This window comes from Haematobia irritans, chromosome 3, assembly GCF_050003625.1.
Source record: "Haematobia irritans isolate KBUSLIRL chromosome 3, ASM5000362v1, whole genome shotgun sequence".
NCBI classification, from domain to species: Eukaryota; Metazoa; Arthropoda; class Insecta; order Diptera; family Muscidae; genus Haematobia; species Haematobia irritans.
This window is the reverse complement of record NC_134399.1, coordinates 3,812,786-3,839,946: the sequence shown is the minus strand read 5'-3', so window position 1 is coordinate 3,839,946 and position 27,161 is coordinate 3,812,786. Positions and strand designations below refer to the sequence as shown.

At 32.8% G+C, this 27,161-nt stretch overlaps 1 protein-coding gene across 19 annotated transcripts in view; it reads right to left on the bottom strand.

Moving 5' to 3' along the window:
* Positions 1 to 23,892, bottom strand: part of para (sodium voltage-gated channel paralytic) — a 196,311-nt gene extending 172,419 nt beyond the window's left edge. For all 19 annotated transcript variants that reach the window (XM_075300892.1, XM_075300894.1, XM_075300893.1 and 16 more), the window contains exon 1: positions 23,836 to 23,892. The gene's annotated coding sequence lies outside the window, so the exon portion shown is untranslated. The remainder of the gene's footprint in view (positions 1 to 23,835) is intronic.
* Positions 23,893 to 27,161: the final 3,269 nt, after the last annotated feature.

The following is a 27,161-nucleotide window of genomic DNA, read 5'->3' as shown; positions in this document are numbered from 1 at the left end:
TGTTTGTTTATTTATACAAAACAATGTTAAGAAACCACCAACCGTTCATGTCAAACACTAAAACATTACCAAAAGGCAAACGTCATGGTAAAAATCTATCAACTCGGACCCAAAAGCTTGTTCGACATCAAAATTCATTCATTAACATCAACAAACAGTAAAAGCAATAACACTAACAAAACCATGTTAGAGCAATTCGCCGTAAAAGTTTCAAAGAGATAATCTGCAAAACAGATTTGAAGTCTCTCTTTGGCCTAACAATGACGAGAGAACGAGAGAGAGAGTATCAGACTATATTCGCCCAACCTTATCTTTCAATGAAATATATACACTCGAGTTTGCATTTCTCTTTTCCGTATGTGTTCCGTGTAACAGAACTCAATAAGCTCTGCGACAGTGCCCCTCTTCATTATTACAGGCCGTCTTTCCCTTTCAAATACATTCTAACATAATTTTTCTATTAAGCTACAGCTGTTGTATGCTTCTCTCTCATACCACATGTCTTTACAAACATTTGTCCTATGTTTTTTTATGTCTCCATTGGGAATGTTGTGTTAATTATGTTATTCCCTCAACAGTTTTAACTACTCCCTATAACCGCCCATAATAGCATTTCCATGAAATTGGGTTATTACCATTAGCAATTATGTAGAAAATATGCTTACACTTAGGGATATTTATTAACAACAAATACTATAAAATAATTAAAATAAAAGCTTTCATTCGCTGAAGAGAAAATTATCCCAAAGAAATGACACTTGTCGACCTAATTTTAAAAATGTCCTACAGGAAATGAGGAAATTTATACTGTGTTAGTATGATTAAATTAGTCACACCCTTGTGTCATTTCGCAAGTGAATTCTATTTCCAATAGATTATTTATCCATTGTAGTAAATTTTTCTAAAGCAAGATTTTATCTTCAATTAAGTGATAATTAAAAACAAAACGGCACCCGCCTTCTATATAGAAATGAATTGATCCAAATAATTCTTTAAATGAAATTGCTTTAATCACGGAAATAATAATTTTAATCATCCCCGCCAATTAAAAAATTATTTGAATCAATTAAAAAATTAAGGATTTAATTGAACAAATATTGGTGATATATTTTCCTATGTATAGACATGTCTAAGTGTTTTAATATTTAGTCAATTGATGTATGTATGTGTATGTGAAATACATATGTCGAGTTTGACCATAATAGATTTTCAATGTAATAGTAATTACAGAACTCCAGATTTGATCACCAATTTCGAAAATGTTGGTATTCGTGGTTTATTCAAAAGGGAAGTTCTGCCTATCTGCTTGATAGGCATAACTTCGGGAATCTTAAAGGAGTTATAACTATATCTTCTAGATTGTGGTTATATCTCATAGATGGGGTTATAGTTACTTGAATGATCTTTAATTCGATCCGATTAGTTCATTGTAATGATCGAAATGATATCGTTGCTAGAGTAACTTGGAGTTTCTCGCGTTTCTAAACGTAAACGTTTCCAGAAAGATAGGGAGATAATACAAAGATGTTCTAATAGATCTCTCGCAATTCCTGCCGGCACATTTTTTTCAACTCGTTATGATCGTTTTTGGTACGGCTTCTTCGAAAAGAAATTTTCAAAAAGAAAAAATCGCCAGGAAAAAATTGACTTTTAATTACTTTACAAGAAAACAAATTTGTAAGTAAAATCATTTAACAAAATATCATTTTTTACATCAAAAGCTTCGACATAAATGTTCTTGAGCTAAGATACATAATTTATTTTTAGTTTTAAGATGAAAACGTTACAAATACTTAATTAAAACCTTCCTAAATTATTTTTGAAATAATCATACGCACCCAATGAACTATGCGATTACTTAATATTTTTATACCCTCCACCATAGGATGGGGGTATATTAACTTTGTCATTCCGTTTCTAACACATCGAAATATTGCTCTAAGACCCCATAAAGTATATATATTCTGGGTCGTGGTGAAATTCTGAGTCGATATGAGCATGTCCGTCCGTCCGTCTGTTGAAATCACGCTAACTTCCGAACGAAACAAGCTATCGACTTGAAACTTAGCACAAGTAGTTGTTATTGATGTAGGTCGGATGGTATTGCAAATGGGCCATATCGGTCCACTTTTACGTATAGCCCCATATAGACGGACCCCCAAATTTGGCTTGCAGACCCTCTAAGAGAAGCAAATATTCTCCGATCCGGCTGAAATTTGGTACATGGTGTTAGTATATGGTCTTTAACAACCATGCAAAAATTGGTCCACATCGGTCCATAATTATATATAGCCCCCATATAAACCGATCCCCCGATTTGGCTTTCGGAGCCTCTAAGAGAAGCAAATTTCATCCGATCCGGCTGAAATTTGGTACATGGTGTTGGTATATGGTCTTTAACAACCATGCAAAAATTGGTCCACATCGGTCCATAATTATATATAGCCCCCATATAAACCGATCCCCCGATTTGGCTTGCAGACCCTAAGAGAAGAAAATTTCATCCGATCCGGCTGAAATTTGGTACATGGTGTTAGTATATGGTCTCTAACAACTATGCAAAAATTGGTCCACATCGGTCAATAATTATATATAGCCCCCATATAAACCGATCCCCAGATTTGGCTTGCGGAGCCTCTAAGAGAAGCAAATTTCGTCCCATCCGGCTGAAATTTGGTACATGGTGTTAGTATATGGTCTCTAAAAATTGGTTCACATCGGTCAATAATTATATATAGCCCCCATACAAACCGATCCCCAGATTTGGCTTGCGGAGCCTCTAAGAGAAGCAAATTTCGTCCGATCCGGCTGAAATTTGGTACATGGTGTTAGTATATGGTCTCTAATGACCATACAAAAATTGGTCCATATCGGTGCATAATTATATATAGCCCCCATATAAACCAATCACTAGATTTGACCTCCGGAGCCTTTTGGAGAAGCAAAATTCATCCAATCTGGTTGAAATTTGGTACGTGGTGTTAATATATGGCCTCAAACACCCATGCAAAAATTGGTCGAAATCGGTCCATAATTATATATAGCCCCCATATAAACCGATCCCCAGATTTGACCTCCGGAGCCAAATGGAAGAGCAAAATACATCCGATTCGGTTGAAATTTGGTACGTGATGTTAGTATATGGTATCCAACAACCATGCAGGAATTGGTTTATATCAGTCCATAATTATATATAACCCCCATATAAACCGATCCCCAGATTTGACCTCCTGTGCCTTTTGGAGAAGCAAAATTCATCCAATCTGGTTGAAATTTGGTACGTGGTGGTAGTATATGATATTTAACAATCATGCCAAAAGTGGTCCATATCAGTCCATAATCATATATAGCCCCCATATAAACCGATCCCGAGATTTGGTTTTGGAGCCTTTTGGAGGAGCAAATTTCATCCGAGTCGGTTGAAATTTGGTACATTGTGCAAGTATATGGCCGTTAACAACCATGCCTAACTAGGTCCATATCGGTCTATAGTTATATGTTATATAGCCCTCAGATAAATCGATCCCCAATCACACAAAAATTGGTCCATATCAAGTTCATAATTGTATAAAGCCCCGATATAAGCGACCCCCATATTTTAATTCTGGCTCCCTACGTACCGTGCAAAAAGTCCATATCGATTCGTAATTATTTGTAGACTTATCTACACATACCTTTTTGGTCTAATATATACCACATATGGACTAACTCACAATTTAGAAAACGATTTATGATACCACAACCCAAGAATTAGATTGTGAATTACAGTCTTTCGTAGAAGTTTCTACGCTATCCATGGTGGAGGGTACATAAGATTCGGCCTGGCCGAACTCACGGCCACTTGTTTTTTTTTTCTAATTAATATTATCTATACGCACCCTTTTACAGTTTTTGTAGATGGTTTCAAAATAATAGCTAAGATATACTACTTCTTCTAGATTATCATAGAAGAAACTGAATGTACTACCTTCAATTCACGAAATATAGAATCCACTATCTCAGGACCTGTTCCATCTTTGGGACAGGGACTGGTAACAAATTGGGTGTGAAGGTGGAAGAAGGGTACAATACGGAGGATGTTCTGGAATATGTGTGAGATCAGAATTGATATGAAAACAACAAACTTTAGTTTCTTCGGATCGAAGTTTTAGACAAACATAATCAACTTTGTTTTAAAAGAATTTTCTTTAGGGGCAAACAAAACTTAAAAAAATTGCATTTAAAAGACCTATCTATTTCCCTTTCTTCTTAGTTGCCTTTGAAAAATTGGTCATTATACTCATCTAATTACATATTTCCCTTCACCACATTCAACAAGCTTCTGCGTAATACTGAATGTCTTTTTCTGAAAGAGGAGAAAATTAGGTTCATTAATCATTATAGGTACACCCTTTAACCATTGCAATTTTCTACGACCCACAAACGTTAGAAAAATGGGACAGACTTGAAGTGATGACATTCATCCCTGGTTCTGGTAACTCCTTACGAAACATTTTAAAATAATTAAATTTAGCCCCCCTCATTTGCTCCATCTACTCAAATTCTTTCACAATTCCCTTAAGTTACGCAAATGGTGTCCATTCTCATATGCATAAAAATTCCTTCCTTTATTAAAAACAAAACCACCAATGAATGATAACCATTTTTATTTCATACTACCTGTTACTCTAGAGCAAAATAAAGGATTGGCTTGACACATGACTGTAATGGAATGGGACACGCCTCACAAAAAAAACGATAAAGACCAGAGCAACAGAGACTAAACGAGCACAAGGCAAATAGCAATAGCAACAACATCATCATAAATCATAAAACATCGAAGGCAATGAAATTCCAGTGAATATTGAAATATTTGTATTTAAATTGCAAAGGACTACATTAAGAGCAAGAAATGAAGAAGGAATGGAAGGATATCCTTTTTTACGTTTTGTCATCTACTAAATATGAACTATAAAAATCAATAGGCATTTGCTCGTAAAACAGCATATTTGGAATGAATCACAACAGCAAGAACAAAAAAAAAACGATATCATTCATCCTGTGAAAGTGAATGTCGGAACCTGTGAAATTGAATACTTGACTACATGGCTAGAATGCTTTACAGACGCTCTGTCGTCAGTGTGAGCATGAAATTGTCCTTTAACCTTTATCAGTTCACCACAAGTTGGCACTTGACAAGAGATAAAAGGTACCAAGAGAAAGCGTACAGCATCCTGTAAGAGTACTTTTGGCAAAAGATTGCTACGATTACCCGACTCAATGATGTTGATGATGATGATGATGACGACGACGTTAATATTAGCAATGGAAATCCCACAATAAAAAAGAAAGATTTTCTAAAACCAAAAACAAACAAAAAACACAACGAATTAGATAAATGATTTTTGATTACTTTACAAGGAGAAACCTTTCGAGTAAAAGCAGTTAATAAAATGTCCTTCTTTATTAGAATCAACAAAAGCTTTGACATTAATGTTCTTGAACTGTAATACATTATTTATTATTACTTTTAAGACAAAGACGTAATAAATACTTAAAAATTAAATGCTGAAATTATTTTTGAAATAAAAATAATCATACGCACCCAATGGATTCTATAGGGTACGAATACTTAACATTAATGCTTACTAATAATACGCACCCCTTTACGGATATATAGTAAATATTTCTTCTAAATGATATTAGTAGTATCTTCTTTAAATATCCAGTAAAAATAATTTCTAGTAAAGTGAAAAAGATCATCTCTAGAAGAGAATTTTTGGATGTACATTAAAAGCAAGAAAAAACACAAAAGAGCCTAAGGGACCAAGGGAATCGTAACCGGGGACCTAGTGTGGTGGGCTGATAGCTAATTGGGATACATGGTTTAGAATAGAAGAAGTTGGAAGTCGCATTCCGAATTCTATCTTTAGTGTGTGTCTGCTGGATGGGGATGGATGACCACATTTAGAAAAAAAAAAAAAAAACACTTCATAGGAGCTAATTAAGGTATGGCTTTATTTTCTCCGAAATGAAATGAAAATAGTCGTTGCAACAAAAAGTACTGCTCTGCTGAATTTCATGAAAAATTACCAATAATAAAAAGATGAATTGACAGACGGCCGGAAAGCCATCGAAGATGGGAGGGAACTCCATGTTTCTTCCAAAGTGAAACTTATTATGCCCTGATCGTATAACGCTGTAACTTTGGGCGTTTTCGTTTACCTGCCTTTTCCCTCATTGTATTTGACAGTGCCATTTCACAGTTATTGTTAATTCACAATATTGTGAGGGATACAGGATACAAAATCTATGCCAGCGTCCTTTATATTTGGAAATCAATTTCGAGAATGTTGCACCTTTTTTCCAATCGAAATGGCCATTAGTGAGATACCATGGAGACACTGGCTTGGTGGATAAAAATAAAATGAAAATTGAATGTTCTCAATATAAGTGGTGAAAAATTTTAATTAATAATAACATCTGTATGTAGTGGCAAACAATAAAAAGTCTTGCCACCCCGATTCCGCTTAGGAAGCGATTTAAGCTCTTCAAGGGAGCCACCGTGGTGCAATGGTTAGCATGCCCGCCTTGCATACACAAGGTCGTGGGTTCGATTCCTGCTTCGACCGAACACCAAAAAGTTTTTCAGCAGTGGATTATCCCACCTCAGTAATGCTAGGGAGCCACCGTGGTGTAATGGTTAGCATGTCCGCCTTGCATACACAAGGTCGTGGGTTCGATTCCTGCTTCGACCGAGTACCAAAAAGTTTTTCAGCGGTGGATTATCCCACCTCAGTAATACTGGTGACATTTCTGAGGTTTCAAAGCCGTTCGGACTCGGCTATAAAAAGGAGGTCCCATGTCATTGAGCTTAACATGGAATCGGGCAGCACTCAGTGATAAGAGAGTGCTGCCCGGTATGTGGTATCACAATGGACTGAATAGTGCAAGTGAGCCTGATACATCGGGCTGCCACCTTACCTAACCTAACCTAAGCCCTTCAAAACGGGAAAACCACAACACCTTCAGCTCTTCAATATGGGAAACACTCAATACGTTTGAAATCTATAAGAAGTAATATAACAGTGCTATCTTACCTAAACTTATATATTTTCAATAAATTTTAACTAAAAATTTATTTTTTTTTTCAAACCTAATAACGCCTAAATAACTAAAACTTTCTCTTGCAATCTCAATAAGTGGGACCCCCTACCAAAATGTTCGCTTTTAAAAACATCCAACGTCATAAATGTAAAAGCATATTTATTTAAAAAATTCCTTCATAGAAATCAATATACACAAATGAATATGCCTCTTTTATTCAAACAAAAACAAGAAACAATCACTTGGTAGAGCCGGAAAAAACAACAACTATAAATTAAAAATAAAAATAATAAAAGCTGAAAACGGAAATACAGCAAATGTCTGATGTCACTCTAAAACACACAAATAAATTAAACGCTTAAACAAACAAACCAACACAAAACCAAATACAAACAGACACACACGCACACTCAAATTCAATATATAACATAAATGTGTACCTTATTACAGATGCACACATACACACACAAACACAATTGCATCCTAGTGTTTTATACAAACAAACTAGAATGTCCTTATAGACATTGCGCTATAAAGGGGCTTTCATTTAATGCGGAGTGAGTCCACATGTTTACAACTCAACAACACACTCATACAAGGCCACCGTCATCATATCACATACATACATAAACACACATGCCAGCAAAAAATGAAGGAACCTAACAAACAACATACACACACTCTCACATCCTCATGCATAGACAGACCCCTCTCCATATCAATGTTAAGATGTGAACAAAAGAAAACTATTTCAAAAGAGCCAACAACAACAAAATAAAATAAGAAAAACCTAAGAATGAATGTATAATGAAATGGAATAAGCAACAACAACAACACCAACTAATATAAGAGAAAGGAAACAATCAAACAGAAGACGAAAAAACCAACACAAACGATAGACGTAACGGAACCAAATAGAAAGTAAAGGGAAATTCTTCAATATAAGGAAAAAAGCAACAAAATAACGACAATAACCACAAATGGTGACAACGTCAACATCTTTTTGGAACAGATATGAGTTCTCTCCAACACAAACTCACATTCTCTTCTCTAATAATTACTAAGTTTATCAAATACAAAGTTTTGTTTGTTATCTCTCGTGCTGTTGGTTTGGCCAATATTATTTTTATACCGTTTTTTTTTTTTCATAGACACCAAAAACATGTTGTGTTAGTTACCAGAGAGCATGACTCACTGAGTTTTGTTTGAAACCAAGAGATGAAGAGAGGGAGTGCCAACGAGAGTCACGAAATTGAGAGAGAGAGAAAGTAAGAGCTTGTAGTGGTATTAGATGTGATGACAAGGGTAAAGGAATTTTTGAACCTTGATTATTCTGTCTAAAGGAATTTACGTTTGTCGAAAACAGAAAATGTGCAAACTACAGGTGATACAAAAATTTTAAAAACTACTTTTTAGGATTTAAATTAGCAATTTTTGCATAACATAATATATGTTATACTGCAAAAATGTTTTGTTTTGTAAAAATAATTCGAAAAAGGCCACAAATTTACTGTCTTGGATTTTTTGTTGTTGTTTTACAAATATGAACTATATACAATTTGAAAACAGAGCTGAGTAAGGCTTCGTCGAGTGGATAATAAATTTAATAAACTTTAACAAAATTTAAAAACTATTCTTAAATATTTTAAGGATTAATTTAAATTTTTTTACATAACATAGTATATACAACTAAAACGTTTTGTTTAGTAAATATGATTCAAAAAAGGTCGTAACTCTTTTTCGAAAATACAATTTGAAAATAATTTGTATACAACTTGAAAACGGAGACTTCTTCAAATAGATAATTTAAAGAGGCGATTGAATTAAGTGTCACTGTAAGATGAACTGGAAGATCAGTTTAGGTGGAGGATGTGTTTCCCGAAGTGACTATAATTTACTATAAGTTTAAATATTTTTAGGTCCAGAGTGTGAAAAGGGCGATTTTATAATTGTTACCATTATATAAGGGGCAAATGTCTAAAACGCTTTTTGAAACATGATAAAATTTATACTTCAAATCAAGTCTTAATTCGGAAATTTAAACAATAATTTTTTTGCCACAAAAAAAAACAACAGACAACCCCAATAAATTTAAATTTATTTTCCACGATCAAGTACGCAAAACTCAAAAAATAATTAGCGTCTTTAACGCATTCTTAGTGCAATTTTTCCCTACTTCGGATTGGGAACATTACCAAAGTCAACATTTTTGAAATCGGATATGAATTTCTCAGCTTATAAATGGACAAACGAACGGATAGCAATACAGTTGGTAATATGATATAAGCACATTTGATATAAGAAAAACATGTATACAAGAAATTGTTAAAAACACCACAAAGTTCTTTTCAAATATTATTTATAATTTATTTTAGGAAAAAAAAACGCATAGAAGAAAAACAAAATGTATTTTTTCAAAATTCCTTATATACGTTATCTAGCATTTAATATGAAAATTCTACCCTATAAAAAACACCATACTGTATATAAGAAAAAAAAATTTTAATTAGTTTCGTGACTAATTAGTCTCTTATTGCTTTAAGGTGAGTACTAAGTTCGAGTTTAGCCGCTAAAGTGAAAACTAAATCAGTAAAGAAAGGCATCAATTTATACATCTTCGTTGTAAATTTTATTATAACTTGAAAATTATTATAACTAAGAAAATTTTCACAAATTTTGTATTCCATAAAATGGGTTATTAAAGAAAAGAAATCGTGAAAAAATGGCGATTTTAACGGCTAAACTCGAACTTAATACCCACCTTTATACGAAAATTATACCCCATAAGAACACCATAATGTTATTTCTTATAATTTCCCATAAGAAAAACGCATATAAGTAACAAAAATTTTATTTTATGAGAGCTTCTTATATCCCTAATCTACTGTAGATAGATCAGCTCAATCGAACTTGATACGAAAATTAAACTCAAAATCAATTGTTATATATTGGTGGGAAATTACAAAAAAAAAAATGCTTACACCAAAAAAAATATTTTTTGTCTTCAATCACGAAATTAATTGATCCAATTAATTTTTAATTGAAATGTCTTCAATTACAGAAAGGATAGTATCAATTAAAACATTTTTTTGAAAGTCAATTAAAAAATTAATTGATCCAATTAAAACATTAATTGATACTATTAATTTTTGTGATTGATTTTTGTTTCAATCCAAAAATTTGTTGAATCAATTAAATTTTTAATTGAATATTTTTTAAAATTCAATTAAAACTTTAATTGGACAAACTATCAGCAGGATAATTTGTTCGTATTTCTAAAAATCAAATAGTGGTTCGAACTCCATCCTGAAATGTTACACATAGCAAATGCCTTGACCAACTAGAGTGAACCCACAATTTTCACTACGGTCCCAAACAAGCTGTGCGGAATTTAGATTACATTGAAAGTCATATCGAAATTTAATACGATTTGCAATTCCATTTCCTATATCAACAATATAGTTCGTCCATGTACCAAAAGGTATGATACAGAAGGATGTTGGGACAGGTCGAAAATGGTACTAAATTGAAGAGTGGGTCAATTTTTTTATGAAAATGTACCCGTCCTACGAATATGACCACGACAATCATAAGAGTATTATAAAATTTCAACAAAGCACGTTTATCATCAGATTTCACTACATTAAATATGAGTGCCCGAAACCACAAACAGATTGATAATATTAGTAAATTTTTCCAAGCATCTCGATCCAAAGGCCGATCCTCCGATTTGTCTTAGTTTAGGTTAGGTATAGTGGCAGCTCGATATATCAGGCTCACTTAGACTGTTCAGTCCATTGTGATACCACAGTGGTGAATTTCTATCTTATCACTGAGTGCTGCCTGATCCTATATTCTCTCTTATCACTGAGTGCCTAGTCCGAACGCCACTCAGTGATATATTTATCCGAACGGCGTTTCACATTGCAGTGAAACCACTTAGAGAAGCTTTGAAACACTTAAAAATGATTTTAAAAAGCAGACTACGAACATATCCTTTTGCTGGACTTACTAATACCCATAGGTTAGGTTAGGTTAGGTGACAGCCCAATGTATCAGGCTCACTTAGATTATTCAGTCCATTGTGATACCACATTGGTGAACTTCTCTCTTATAACTGAGTGCTGCCCAATTCCATGTTAAGCTCAATAACAAGGGACCTCCTTTTTATAGCCGAGTCCGAACGGCGTTCCACAGAGAAGAGAAGCTTTGAAACCCTCAAAAATATCACCAGCATTACTGAGGTGGGATAATCCTCTGCTGAAAAACTTTTTGGTGTTCGGTTGAAGCAGGAATCGAACCCACGACCTTGTGTATGCAAGGCGGGCATGCTAATCATTGCACCACGGTGGCTCCGATTTGTCTTACTAAGCATCTAGAATCCAATCTGGGTGAAATTTGAAATTTAGTAGGAATGTGCTTTTAATTAATTCAAATTCTTTTATTGAACCACATATTATTTAACATTTGCAAGTGAAATTCTTCGTGGTTGAAATTCATAAAGAAAGAGAAGGGGGTTTCTATCATATCTATTATAAAAAAAATCCCACATAAATCCCATATATATTTTTTTTGAAAATTATTCCACCCTTCTTAATACACTCCGGCCTCATGTTAGATTTTGTTATTTCCTTTGTTCCAAACTGAATCTACACATCGAAATTATTTCAATTTAATAACACAAGTAATAGAAGACATGACGTCTTCGCCGCCACCCCTTTACAGACTTGAATAGAATAATGATGGGTCGATGGTCGAATTTTATGGTCCCAACAGGCGACACATACAACCCAAAGAAAAACAAATAACCCCACACAACGCACACCATAGACTATAGACCTCTCGAACTACTTCTCACCCTAGCTAGAATATTTTCCATGCACTGTGCACTCCCAGTTCCCTATCAACAAAGGACATTAATGACTGTCGCGCATACCAATGACATCGTCGCATGTAAAAGTAATTCAAATGCATGAATGTGGTCTGTGTGTCAGCAATGTAGTATATGTTTGTATACATATAGGTATGTATGTATATGTGACATTCACACATACACATACCTACTCATACATAAGTATGTGAATAATTTGTTTTTATGTATTGAAAGTGTTCATTTTATGAATGCCATACGTTTGTGCTTATTTTTGTAATTCTTTTTTGTTTTCTGGAAGCCAGTATATCCAAGAGATAGGTACCATTGAATACCACAAGGAAATGAGAAGAGGGTGTAGTTCATAGGGAGTTGCACATTTCAGTTAACTTTCACTTGTCAAATTTCAATATCCTTAAGAATGTACAAATGCGAGCGTAAATACATGTGGCCATGTTTGTGTATGCTTTGTGTTTTGGGATAGTGATGGGTTGGAGGATTGCTTTAGATTGTGTTTTATTTTTTTGGTATTGTCGTCACGAATTTACATAACGTTATTCTACAAATGAATTATAAATATTTTATAGTGAATGTGTTTCCTTATGGTTGTCGTTTCTTGCCTTTCGTGGTTTTAGTAGACTAACTATTTTTTATAGAAACATTAAAATATACCAGCCACAATAGTCTGAAATAAAACGAAACGAATATTGAACATGAAGACAGAAAAATTATCGTATATCAAGTGCTAGCCTTTTCCTATTAGATTCGTGTTTAGTATTGTTTTTTTTTTTTCTTTAAGTTTGTTATTGGGAGGTTCCCTCAGATTACATGAGGAAAAATAATTTTTCTTTAAGTATTCTTAATGATATCCGGTTGTTGACACCATATTTCTTTTTGTATAAGAATATTTGTTTGTAATATTTCTTTGGTAAAAAGTGCCAAGATTAATTGATTTTTTGTTTTTTCAACAAATTTTAATAATTTGTTGAAAAATAATGAAGTCATTACCCCATAAAGATGGCTTTAACTCTCTAATGGCCCAATTTTTTGGCCAGCTGATTAAATTTTCAATGTTAACGACACGAAAGCAAGAAAAGTAAACAAGAAAAATTTATACGGTAAATTTTAGTATATGCTGCAAAGCCTCTTGAACAGTTTTAACTAAGTTTTATCTTACCCATTTTTGTTGTCTTAAGGTGTGTTTTACTAAAAGCTTCCTTACAAAATGAAGGCCGCCTAAAGGCGGGCTTGGGCATTAGAGGGTTAATACCAGAAATTTCAATACTTCGCAAAGTCTTGAAATCACTATGTTTATTTATATATTACCCCTTAGCAGAGATGGAAAAAACAATTTTGAAGAAAGTAGAAAAAAATTATTTTCGAGAGCTCCTTTAGACTGAATCTTAAAGAAAACAAAATTTTGTTTGTTAACTCCTCAATTTTAAATATTTTGTTTTTTATTTTTATATCCGCTTACAAAGACTACCGTAGTATCTTAACCACATTTGGTAGTATTCTACTGTTTGGTACATTGGTAGAATTCATTGTACTTCATAAATTTTCTGTATATAAATAAAAATAAATTTTTGACAAAATTTTCTAGAGAAACAAAATTTGGACACAATTTTCTATAGAAATAAAATTTTGATAACATTTTCTATCACAATAACACTTGGACAAATTTTTCTATAGAAATAAAATTTTGATAAAATTTTCTATCAAAATAAAATTTGGACAAAATATTCTATTGATATACAATTTTGACAAAATTTCCTACCGAGATAAAATTTTAACAAAATATTCTATATAAAAAAATTTTGACAACATTTTCTACAGAAATAAAATTTTGGCAACATTTTCTACAGAAATAAAATTTTGACAAAATTTTCCATAGAAATAAAATTTTCACAAAATAATCTATAAAATAAAATTTTGACAACATTTCCCAAAGGAAAAAAATTCTCCCGCATGAAATTGTCTGTTTTGCCAAATTTGTAAAAGACTATTAGCCAAAAAGTTTGTTAAAGACTTTCTCAAAATATTAAAATATTTTGTCAAAACTATTGTACCATAAACCTAATATCGACTCAAAAATGTCTACACAAAAGGTAGTAAATCATTCGCGGGGGTACTACGGTGCTGACCAAGGTGAAAAAGTATTGAAAAAAGTACTTTAGTACTACATTTTCCATCCCTGTCCCTTAGACGTCAGAACATAAATCTCAACAACCTCTTTGGTACTCCTAGGCGTATAATTTACTCAATTCCATTTTATTAACAATCATACGCACTCAGGTACGATATTAACATGCACATGTATATCGTTTAAATTACAATCAAAATCTTCCCATAAAGAGGCGAAATTTCAAAAAATGTAAATCTTGTACATTTTTCACACAAAGAATATTATTATAATTTAGGCATTATTGCTATATTTAAACGCTTTTATAAAGATTTATTGATATTAAACCAAGATATTAACCCTATGTGTACTGTTGGAAATTTTAATTTCACTTCATGGAGCGAAAATAACGATTGTCCACCTTCCATGCAGAATATAATGGGTTCAATGCCAATCTAAAAATGTTGGCATATTTTTTATGCTAGTTTTTAATGGTCCAAACTTTCACTTTCATAGAGCCATTGACCAATAGCTTTCCACAATTATTAAAGTTTGATAAATATGTGGTAATAACAAACTATTGTCTTATATATGGGATATATCTATTATACATCTATAAGTTTAAAAATTTTAATTGCAGCATATCGTGGACCTACTGTTAAGTATACTTAGGGGCTAAATCTGTTTATTGTTCTACAGGACTCGTATTTGAATGAGCTAGAAACTCGGATATAGCTTAAAATTGGGTATTAATGTCGAGTTTAGGGTCCGAAAAAAATACAAATCTTTAAAAGCATAATAAAATTAAAATAATATTAATTGTAAATTTTATTATAGTTTAGGTTAGTTCAAATATATTGAAAGCTCTTTTATTTATTTGAAGCTAAAACTATTCAGTGATTTTTAAACGGGAAATGGACCAACCCCATGACCAGTACAGGAATTGCCCCAGTTTTAGTGAAAACATATGGAAGGGATTAGTCACTTTAACATGGGTTTTCCAGTGCCGGTTAAATTTACACATTAGGACTCAACTTATACTCATTCCAAACGGCCTGTATATGGGGTGACCAGTCTGGGAAAACCGAATCGCAACAGAAAGGAATATTTATAATATTTTAAACAACATGTTTCTATTTCAGTAAATGTGATGATTTAATAAGATTTTACTCGTAATATCAAGAGAGTATAAAAAACATGAAAATTTAAAAATTGCTACAAGAGGAAGCACCGGCACCAGTCCTGTGATAGGTCCGTCAATTGTAATTTGCACCAATTCCCCACATTGTTGTGATATAAAAGTGAAATTCTCTTTCATAAATGATACGCAACATCGAACCGCATATCATTTTACCGGAAACTACTTAGAGAAGCTCTGAAACTCACAGAAATATCGCCAGCATTACTGACACAGTAAATCTATGACATGGATCTGTGTGCAGGGCAGGCATGCAACCAATGCTCATGGGTGGCTTCCAAAATTTTATTATAAATAGAAGCTAGAGATGTGCACGTGAGTAATAGTTTAATCACGCTCACGTACACTCACGACGGAAAAATCTTACTCACGCATGATATTGTTTGGTAAAATTTTAAATTAAATTAAAATTTTTTTGGGTAAGAAAAGAAAAAGTACAGAAGTGAAAATACCTTAAATAGCTTCTTTTCCTAGACTACCTACTGATATATTTCATAGGCTAAGCAGAGCGAAACGAAGCAGCCTTCTCAATCCCTTTATTTAGTGCAGGGTATGAACTATGCTATTTTTGAAATGACTGCTGTCACCGACAGCTCACAAACCTTCAAGTGGAAGTGTACAAATACGAAATAATGGTTTTTTATTAGAACCTCCTCCAATTTAGCCATTTTCTAGGAATTCGAACTTGACTTTTCAATATTTGACTATTGCCATAGATGGTAAAAAGTGACCATACATAGCAAACTCTTTGTTATTTTAGTGAGCGATTTTCCTTCAAACAATAAAACATGAATCTCTGACCGACAATGCCCTTTTTCCATTTCAACAGTCATTTAGAAGTACGATATGTAGGTTATACTTCCATCACGCCGTGAAAATAAGTGCTCATCAGACCACACTCATAAATGGGAGCCTTATAATATATATCTTCCCAGCAAAAGAATTTGGAAGTTCTTCCAAAGGCACAACTTTAAAAGCACGTCCAGAAGATATACTCCCAATGATGTTCTTTATTTTAACTACACAGGAAGTTATTTTCATTCAATTTTTTATAACATGCTTTTTTCATATTTTTAATAGGTAATTTTAACTTTTTTTGTTTCAAATTGGTTAAAAACAGTTTAAGAATTTATAAAATGGTACAAATTATTTAAATTTGTCGAAAAAATGCTAAATCCAATTTAAAAAATTGTGAATTTTTGAAAATATTTGAAGTCAAACGTTTCAGACAGGCGTTATAATCCATTAAAAATTATAAAAATTATTCATTTGACAAAATATCACAGAATTTTTTAATTTACATCCAAATCATTGAATTCGGATCACACCTAAAGAAGTAATGCAAATTCAGTGCACCGGCTGTTGAAATGGAGTATTTCCGTCCTATGACAAGCCCATGTTAAATTCATCGCTTCTGCTTCAATTTTGCACCACTTCCGGATCGAAAAAGAATATTTTCATTACTTTTTTGGCGACGCTTTTTTGCTGAGTTGATTTGGACCATATTTTAGGACATTTTGCTAGATTTATTTCCGTAGAAAATTCGAAGTGAAATTGATCATATTAATGCATATAGGGCAGTCGATAACCTTAATACTAACTTACTATCTTTGCAGAATATGAAATTGTGAAATTTTCGATCCTATGGTCACATAATTGCATAGATAGGGCGATATCTATAATGAAGCCAATTTCTATGATAATGTTTATTTTTACGATAATAAATAGGAATGTTCTTGGACCCTATTAGATATAAATTTGAAGACTTTTGGACATAAACAGCGATCTTGGCTTTGATTACAGAACTTAAGCCACAGAAAGAAGGATATAATTAACTCATCTCAGGTCCTGATCTTGTATTCCAACCCCTTGGGGAAGTGGCCAATTTATGCATTAACTATTTTATTGAACGAAATTTAATAAAAAAAATATTTTTAGGCAAAACACTTATGGCGATTTCGATTGGGAAAAAAGGTGCAACATTCTCGAAATTGATTGCCAAATATAAAGGACACTGTCATAGAATTTGGATCCTGTATCCCTCCCAATATTATGAATTAAGTATAACTTTGGAATGACACTATTATTTGAGCGAAAATACAATGAGGGAAAAAGTAGTGTAACACCAGGGCAACATATTTTTTGCAAAACGAAAACGACCTTAGTCTATTTCTCTATTTTGCCTGGTCCTTTTGCAATAAGTTACATTAGCGGTTTATTGTAAAATATACACGATTCTATTTTACATATTAAAAATTAATTGTTGTTTTTTGTTGTTTCATTTATTAACCATAAATGTTGGAAAATAAAACGAAGTATAACCTAAGGAAAACACGTGCCATTTTATCTAATGGCACTTAGAATAAATATCAAAAACCTTATGTAGAGAGTATATAAAAGTCATGTCATGTTAAATGCTCACCTTTTTGGGGTTTCATTGAAATAGCACGTAATAAAGGAGTTATTTGTTCTAGCTGGAAGGGGGTTTGGGGGGAGATTCTATCAAATCGCGTGTTTAGGTTATTGTGTCGTTTTGCAACTCCATTGACTTTTTTATAACATTGCGATGTACTTTCAGTTTTCCTGCCATTATATTAATATTTGTTTTCTGCTAATAGCATGCGGAAGAAGAGACCTCTCTATGGGGTCGGAGGTATAAAGAGAAGGAAACAAGTAGATGAAGGCCACTACTTTGAATAGGTTTATACGGTTTTGATGAAAACGAAACGCAAACAAAATTTGTCTTTGGATAGAACGATCATACCAAATGGCATATTATACTATATTGATGATTATAATGGCTGGTAATTTTCGAAATTAGAACAAACGCGTGTTTATAATCGTTTCTCTTTAATATGGTAAAATAGTTGAAACTGGTTTATTTTGTTTTAAAACTTTTTAATAAAATGAAAATTATTTGCAATTTATTAAAAACATTAATCTTCTCATAGACGAGATTGAAAGAGAAATTTTTATAAAGCTGAAATACTAGAAACTGTCCTCAGCCATAACTAAATGTAGTTTGGTGTTTCTGTAGAGTCTGGGATGGATCCTAAAACTTTTGAACCTATGGTTTTGGACTTTAAAACTATAATATTCCAAGTAATGCTATTCATAGAAGTACCAGAAGCAGTGGTCGAATATGATACACCTTCTGTTTGACCAAAGTTTTATAAAACAAATGCCAAAAGTATTAGCGGTTCTGAACAATACTGGAACCTCAGAACGAGCTGATGGCGAACCGAAATTATAAAAATCGAGCAAAATAAACATTTGTAAATTACCCCTCAAGGAAATGACATTAACACCTACGAGTAATAAATCCTAGAAAATCAATTACGAGACTTCCCATAAAATTAACTGACATTAATTTTATGGGAAGTGGCGTAATTGATTTTCTAGGATCTATGATCTATATCCATTCTAAATATTAGCAAACCTGATGTCGGTGTTTTAGAAAATCCATAGGTCGACTTTGAAGTTTAAAAATTGATATGGCCTTATCCCCTATGATTTTCCAAATCAGTTCGGCACTCCGCGTTCTTAGAAAACTAAATACTAGGTTAGGTTAGGTATAGTGACAGCCCGATATATCAGTCTCACTTAGTCCATTGTGATACCACAGTGGTGAACTTCTCTCTTATCACTGAATGATGCCCCGATTCTATGTTAAGTTCAATGACAAGGAATTTCCTTTTTATAGCCGAGTCCGAACGGCGTTCCACATTGCAGTGAAACCACTTACAGAAAATTTGAAACACTCAGAAATGTCACCAGCATTACTGAGAGGGGATAATTCACCGCTGAAAAATTTTTTGGTGTTTGGTCGAAACTGGGTTTAAACCCATGACCCTGTGTATGCAAGGCGGGAATGCTAACCATTGCACCACAATAGGGAGCCCCTAAACTAAGTACTAAAAAAATTTAATTTCAATTTCTACTTCTCTGAATATCGACCAAAATAAAAAAGATAAAAAAATAAAAACTTTTTTACCAAAAGTAACGGCGGGAATTATTGTAAATATTTGTACTGATTTGAAATTCTTAAAATCGTTAAAAAAAAACCTAAATCCGCTATATAAAAAAAACATGACAAGATTTTTTCCGTTAAAAACTTTAAAAACCAGATCTAGCGAACAAAAAAAAAACAAAATTGGCAACCCTGATATTTATTTTCTATGATTTTAAAAATCAGACTAACGGCCATTTTCATATAGCTCCGTTAGGGTTTAACTGCCAGTTAACAGAAGGAAAATTGCAAATATCATCTCTCCGGATAAATTTAACAGAAAAATGTTCAGCAGTTAAGTTCCTAACTGACATTTGAAATATAAAGGCAAGGTGACAGAAATGTCCATAGTATGATTTAGAAGTTCGTTAGCTAACGTAGCACTAACGGAGCTTCATGAAAATGGGGGTAAAAAGGTTTACGAACCCAGCAAAAAAAGCGTCACAAAAAATAGTGAAAATTTTCTTTTTGGATCCGGAAGTGGTGAAAAATAGGACGGACATCCACCATTTCAAATTCCGTTGCACTGAATTTGCAGCACTTCTTAAGGTGTGATCCTAATTCAGAGTTTTGGATATAAAAAATTTTGCAATAATTTGTCAAATAAATAATTTTTATAATTTTTTATGGTTTTTAAAGCATTGTTCCGCTTGTCTGAAACGTTTGACATCAAATATTTTCAAAAAGTGGCAATTTTTCTAGAATGGATTTAGCATTTTTTCCAAAAAATTTTAATAATTTTTACCATGTTATTAATTCATACTCGGTTTTTAACCTATTTGAATCAAAAGAAGTTAAAATGTCCTTCCAAAAATATGAAAAAAGCGAGTTACAAAAAATTGAATTAAAAGAACTTCCTGAGTAGTTAAAATAAAGAACATCTTTGGGAGGACATTTTTGGAAGTGTTTTTAATGTTGTGCCTTTAGAAGCTCTTCCATTTTTTTTTTGCTGGGGAACTTATCCGTTTGCTGGACTTACTACTACCCATAGTTGAATTCAATTTTAGTTGTAAGAAAGAAGATCGGTGAGCATCTTCTATATATAGCAGCATACTTCGATATAAACGTTTTTTGAACAAGTCTAAAAGAACACAAGATTAAATATTCACAAATAACGAATGAATGTGGAGATGCCATTCATCAGTTTTTGCGTCCTAATGATTAAAAAATAAAGGCTATAAAATCGATATGTCTGACTATATGGGGGCTAATCGGTAATGATTTGGAGGTGAATGAATCTTAGCAGGTGAAGCTGAATCTTGGTTTATCAGACAAAGCTCAAACTTTTAGCTCAATTATTAATCGGCTCAGAATCAGTACGATATATACACCCAGAGAAGGAATATGATCACCCCACACATGTTTTAAGAACAAAATATTATGTTTGACGGTGTTTGCCGCAACCATGTGTTTTGCTCGAATATATGTATGTGATTTCGATGACCATCTATATATTTTTGCCGAGAAAACAGCATTTTTGCGACAAAAATTTTCCAAATAACATTCTGCTCTTGAAACATGTTTGGGGTGATCATGTTCCTTCTTTGTGTGTACTCTCCGTGGTACAGAGATCATATTCAAAATCAACGTTTCGTGATCATACAATAGGACTTTTCAAATGTCAACAATATTAAAAAGCAACTAATAAATTTTAACATGCAAATATCCATGATTGCTACTTCTTTTAAGCGGCTTCCCGTTGTTACAGTTACACATATATTAAAAAATCTATTGTGATACTCCCTATTGTTGCAATGAATTCTGCCCGCTTCGATGTTAACCCTATATCTGGTACCAATTTATTTCTACATTTCCCCTACATTATAAAATATTTACATTTGTAAATAGTGCCAGAGCTAGGGTTAAGGGCAATGATAAAGGATCTCTTTGTTATTCATACCCGAGTCGGAGGGGCATGTTACACTACATGTGAAACCACTTAGAGAAGCATTCCAAAAATCATAAATGTCACCAGCATTTCTAAGAGAAGTTAAACAACAGCTCGAACAAAATTTGAATTGAACCCATGACTCATTATTGTCCATAAGGTGAACGATAGTTTGCATCTTGGTGACGGGGAATGGTCTTTAAAATTAAGATTTTATTTTAAAAATAAAAATTATTAATTTCAAAACGATATCAAATCTAAATATTTCATAAGTAATTTAGAAAAATTATTAACTTTTTATATAATGATTTAAGCAAGAAATCGAACATAACAAATATTCTTCAACAGTTGTAATAAAATTATTAGGTACTGAGTTTTCTTAACAAAAGGAAAATTTAATCCCCAATAAGACCCAAATAAGAATGTTATGAATACGACTGTATAATTTTCTTTCTGGCGCCTAGTTTTCGTTTCGTTATGTCATGTATGATGTTAATTACAAAATGTATCAAGTTTGTATAAATGTTTTCCAAACACACATGTAAGAGTGTATCAAAGCAGTTCTTAGAAAAGAGCACAAACAAAAAGGAAATTAAGTTATATTTTCAAATAAATTTAAAGCTAAAATATATAAATTTGTTCACTTTTTATGATGGTCCAATATCGTATAGTTCTATTTTTCCAATATTCGAGTATATTTTGATTATATGACGACGTCTTGTTTTTTTTTTATTTTATTTTTTTTTTAATTTTTTGCATATTTTATATACGACATTTGGCTAAATTAATACTTCCGATATTTCATTGATTTTTTTTTTGTTCTTTTTGTTTTACATATATTCCATTTTTTCATGTGTGTGTTTTTTTCCTCATGCGATGATTGATAATTATTATTTCATATTTGTTGTTTTTGTTGTTTTTATGGCTTAAATAACTCGAACGAACTTAAAGTTGGGTAGAACTCGTGTTTTATGGACCTTTTTTGTTGCTTTGATTTTGATGTGTTTTTTTGTTTTTGCTTTCGTTTTGCCTATTTTTAAACTTCGTATATTGCGGACTTATAGACGACGCACGCGATGAATACTTTAGCGGCCATAAGAGGTGGTATAAAATAAGGAAGAATTACAACACCAACAACAACAAGAACTCTTCTTTTTTATATTTACTATATTGAGGTATGATTATTCACACAAACACAAACATACAGACATAGTCAGAACCATGAAGAAGAAGCATTGATGGCTACAACCACAACGACAAAAAGGACGACGACGTCAATATAGAACCACCATTACCCATTATCCATACTCAATAAATGCCAAGCTTTACACACTCGCAAACATATCACAGGAAACACAAAACCAAAAAGAAGAAAATTTAGCAGCACACACCGCCTCACATACATTCTAGTGTTTGGAAGGGAAAAACTCATGGTTCATTATTCAATATTCTCTCCTTGGTTTCTAGAGAGAACCAGAAACCAGAGTTTAAGAGAGGAGTTTGTTTTTCTGATGGTGTGTTTCTGTTTCTTTTGCTTTTTTTAAGTTCGGGGGATTTTTGACGATATGCACGAGGACACGAATACGAATTGCTATACACAACACACAACGAACTAACCAAAGCTCACATACAGACACACTCCGTATAACACCACACGAATCATCTGTGTATGTGTGTGTCTGTATGTTTTGTGCCTTTTTGAACTAAGAGTTCACTTTAGCTTTTTGCAGTTGGATGTAGAGGTGAGAGGAAACGAGAGATAGAGAGAGAGACGATTGCCTGCTAGGCTACTGGGTAAACTGAATGTGCGTGTGTAGTTGTATGTGTGTTAGTATGTTCTTTGGTGCGAAAAGGCAAGAGTTTAGTGGAGGGGCAAACGAATTGGGGCCATTCATTTGGGTGTTCATATGTAGGTTTTCCTTTTCCCAACGATTTTTATGTAGAGTATAAAACTCGCACTCTTTTTCTTTCGTTAACGGAATAATGTTTGTGCCGTGTGTTTGGGACAATGTCTGTGTGTGAGTTGCCATAGAGGCTTTTTTTCTCCTTTCCTAAAATGTATACATAACCTATGAAAAGAAAAAATCGAAACCTAATATTTTACTCTGCCATGGAATTAAGTCACACATTTTTTTTACGTACAAATGAGCAAATAAAAGATTTAAAAATAAAAATTTAGCAATTATATTTTTAGCCTTTTAACAAACTACTCGTTATTCCTTTTAAACACCATCTCCTTGTGACCTCTATTGCATACACATACCTTTACATATATATATGAAAAGGAAAATATATATGCATGTGTATCTGTGTGTATATGTAAAAAATTTTCGCACTCCTTTTTTCAAAGATTTTCACTTTTCCACATTTTTATTTATTTTAAAACTTTTTGAAATTATTCTTTGTTTTTTTTTTTTCTTTAACATTTTCATAAATGTTCACTTTGCTTCCGTTTAATTTTTTCGATTTTCTTTAAGAAAAAAAAATTGCCTTGAAAAGATCCTTCGAGTATAGATTTTGCTTTCAAAATCACCATATAACAAAGACTTTCATGAGTACATGGGTATACATGTGTGTGTATGTATGTTTGTGTTTCCTTATTTTTTGACAGAAATGTTGAATTTTTTCATAGTTTTTTTTAGGTTTTGCGCTGTTATTTTACCCGAAATCCGTTCGTCTCCGTGGTTCGCTTAAACTAACGTTCGTCAGCCACTTGCACCTCTAACAAACTCAAAGTTTCGTTAAGTTGAAAAGGCAAGCATTCACACATTCGTGTAGAAGAGGTTCGTTATTTGACGAAGCACATTGGCGCCCTCCATCAGACCTTGCCTCTCTTCAGGCCGTCTCATCCATAAAACAGGCAAAGGAAAGCTTATGGTAGTAGTATTAGTAGTAGCAAGACACTCGGTCATTAGGACACACAGGCAAACGAGTAAGAAGAATAAGAAGCAGATCCCCATCATACTCTAACACACACTCACACACACACATATATAAACTATATTACCAAATAACGTTAAGTTTTATGGAAATCGTTAAAGTGATATTCGTTCAGTTGGCTTGGATTTTGACAGCTGTCAAATGTAAGGAATTTCATTTTCTCCTATAGACGACAATACAAATAATGAAGAAGAAGAGTTGTGAGAGTACTACACACATATACACACACACACAGCAAATGTTGACTCATATTTCCATATCCTCCCAAAGAATGAAAAAAAACGGATACAAATATGAAAATTAGCCATTGCTTTAAATTAGGCCAATCTCTTGCTGTCGACGACATGCCAAATTCTACTCAAAGGCAAGGGACAAAAAGATGAGGGAGGTCAGAAATAATTCGAGATGGTTAAGATTTCTAGAGATTTTTTTATAATCCAAATAGGGAGACAATGCTGGGAGATTTTGAATTTTCCAACTTCCCTCTTACCCGTCTTTCTCCAATCTCGGTAGTTACTATCAACCAACGGCATGTTTTTATTATCCTTATTCTTCCCACATTATTTCAATTATGTGTATATTTTACTAAAACAAAACTAGAAAATATTTACTTGCAATTGCCGGAGGGTGAACAAATGTTGGCACGTTCATTAGCCGTTGTTGCTGACATCATAAGTGGGCCAGTTTTTGTTTGGTTTGGAGTTCTTACCTAGCTGTAACCACTAACAAATTTTCAAATTTAACCATTTACACTACACAAAGGCCTTCCATCATGGAACCCCAATAGACTCTAGTAAATGTTTTCTAAGTTTACCATGCCCGTTTAGCGTACTTAGACCATAGCACTTAGTGTCTGCCTCTTTTTCTTTATTGTTGCCCTTTTTTCAAGTTACAAGACCTTATACTTGTGTAGTGAATAACGATTAAACTGTATACGCAATCATTTTATTTTGTTGTTGCTCTTTCTTTTCTCATTGTAAATTGTTGTTTAAATGTAGGTATTGGCTATACAATTTTAAGTTGATTAGCCTCCCCTAGTTTGGCAAAAAAAAACTTAGACAACCTATTGACCTATATTTCCCTATTTGTCTTTTAAATGAGAATTTCACTACAAATATTGGAAAACAAGTGGGCAAAGTAATAATAAAAATCAGTCATACAATTGTCCCAATTAAAAAAAAAAATATGTATGATTAGGTAAAATATGAAAAGCCATTTTTAGTAAGAAGACGTTGAAGTGTACACATTTTTTTGGAGATCAGACTATTGCATTTCGTAGGACAATAGTAAATAGGCTCAATGTTCTTCTATCGTCAGAGAAATTGTATCAAATACAGAGAAAAAAATCACGAAGATTTCCAATTAAAGTTTTTTAAAAATATTCAATTGAAACCAAAATCAATCACAAAAATTTATAATACCAATTAATTTTTTAATAGACTTTCAATTAATTTTTTAATTGATACTAGCCTTTTAATGATTGAAGACATTTCAATTAAAAATTAATTGGATCAATTAAGTTCGTGATTGAAGACAACGAAATAGTTTTTGTGTGAACCCAAGATCTATTTGAAATTCCCCAAGAAGAATTTTTACGTCCAGGAAGAAAAATTTGGGTTAATTTTGGAAAATTTAAATTATTTTTAGAAAATTTTAACTAAACAGTACTACAAACGCTGACATCACGCCGGTATCACAAAAATAAGTAAATAGTTTTCGACAAATTAAAGAAAATTTATTAGACATAATAAATTTTTTCACTTGTTAAAGAAAATTTTATAGTTTAAAGGAAAAAATTGGAGTTCAAAATTACAAAAAGTCTTTAGTGCCATATGAAGTTCAAGATGGGCGCATTATTGGTAAAATTTACAAATTTTAAGAAATTCTGAACTATTTTGTAGGAGACCCGAATTTAGTTAATCTTTAAGCTTCATTTGTGTATAAATTTTGCTCTGTTTTAGTTACCTTTTCTAACGTACGCAAAAAATTATTAAAGTCATGGAAAATTTTTCAAACATACACCCAGAGAAGGAATATGATCACCTCAAACATGTTTTAAGAGCAAAATGTTATTTTTGGGTGGTGACCATGTAACATGGTTTTCGCAACCATGTTATTTTCTCGGAAATCATGTATCTGATTTCGGCAAGCAGGTTCTATTTGACAAGAAAATAACATATTAGTGACAAACATGTTACATGGTCACCATACAAAAATAACATTTTGCTCTTGAAACATGTTTGAGGTGATCATATTCCTTCTCTGCGTGTAACGATTCCACAAACTACAATAGAGATAAATTGGCTTTAGTGAAATATAGGGTTCAGTTTTTTTTTAGTGTAGATCTAGCTATAAATGTTTCATTGTTATATTAAAAGAACAAGAAAAGATAAAGTTTTTTTCAAAAGGCTGATATGCAATGCAACAAAGTTAAACGATATATGTTTTTCATTTTTGTTATTTTATTGATCAAAAGCAAACAATGTCGAAAATATTATCAAATTTTAGAATCCGTTAAGATTTGTTCGAATTGGCTACCTGTGGCCTTAAAACGGCCATCACACGCTGCAAGAAAGTGGCTCTGTGGCATTTTGACCTGTCTGTGGCATTTGACGGTGAATCACCGTCTTGAGATGATTGACACTTTGTTGGTTTTAGTGACACCTCTCTCTCCAAAATGCCTCAAATGCAAATATTCAAGGGATTGAGATTTTAGAGGACATTGTGCGATAGAAATGAAGTGAAGCTTAAAATGGCAAACCGATTTGATTTCGGCCCACTTAGACTATTCAGTCCATTGTGATAAAATGAAGTGAAGAACCTCCATTTTAAGCTATTCTTGCTTGATGCGTACTGCACTAAAAAAAATATTGTTGTGAGGCCAAAGATTTTATGTCCTTAAAATACGAATGCAAACTTTGCTTAGCGCAGTAGACGCCTTTCTCTAATATAAATATTTTTTCGATAAACTTTGCAATGAAGTCGTGTTGCCTTATAGTTAAGTGATTTGACTTAAAAGTGGGTATCATAATATAAAATAACATTTTT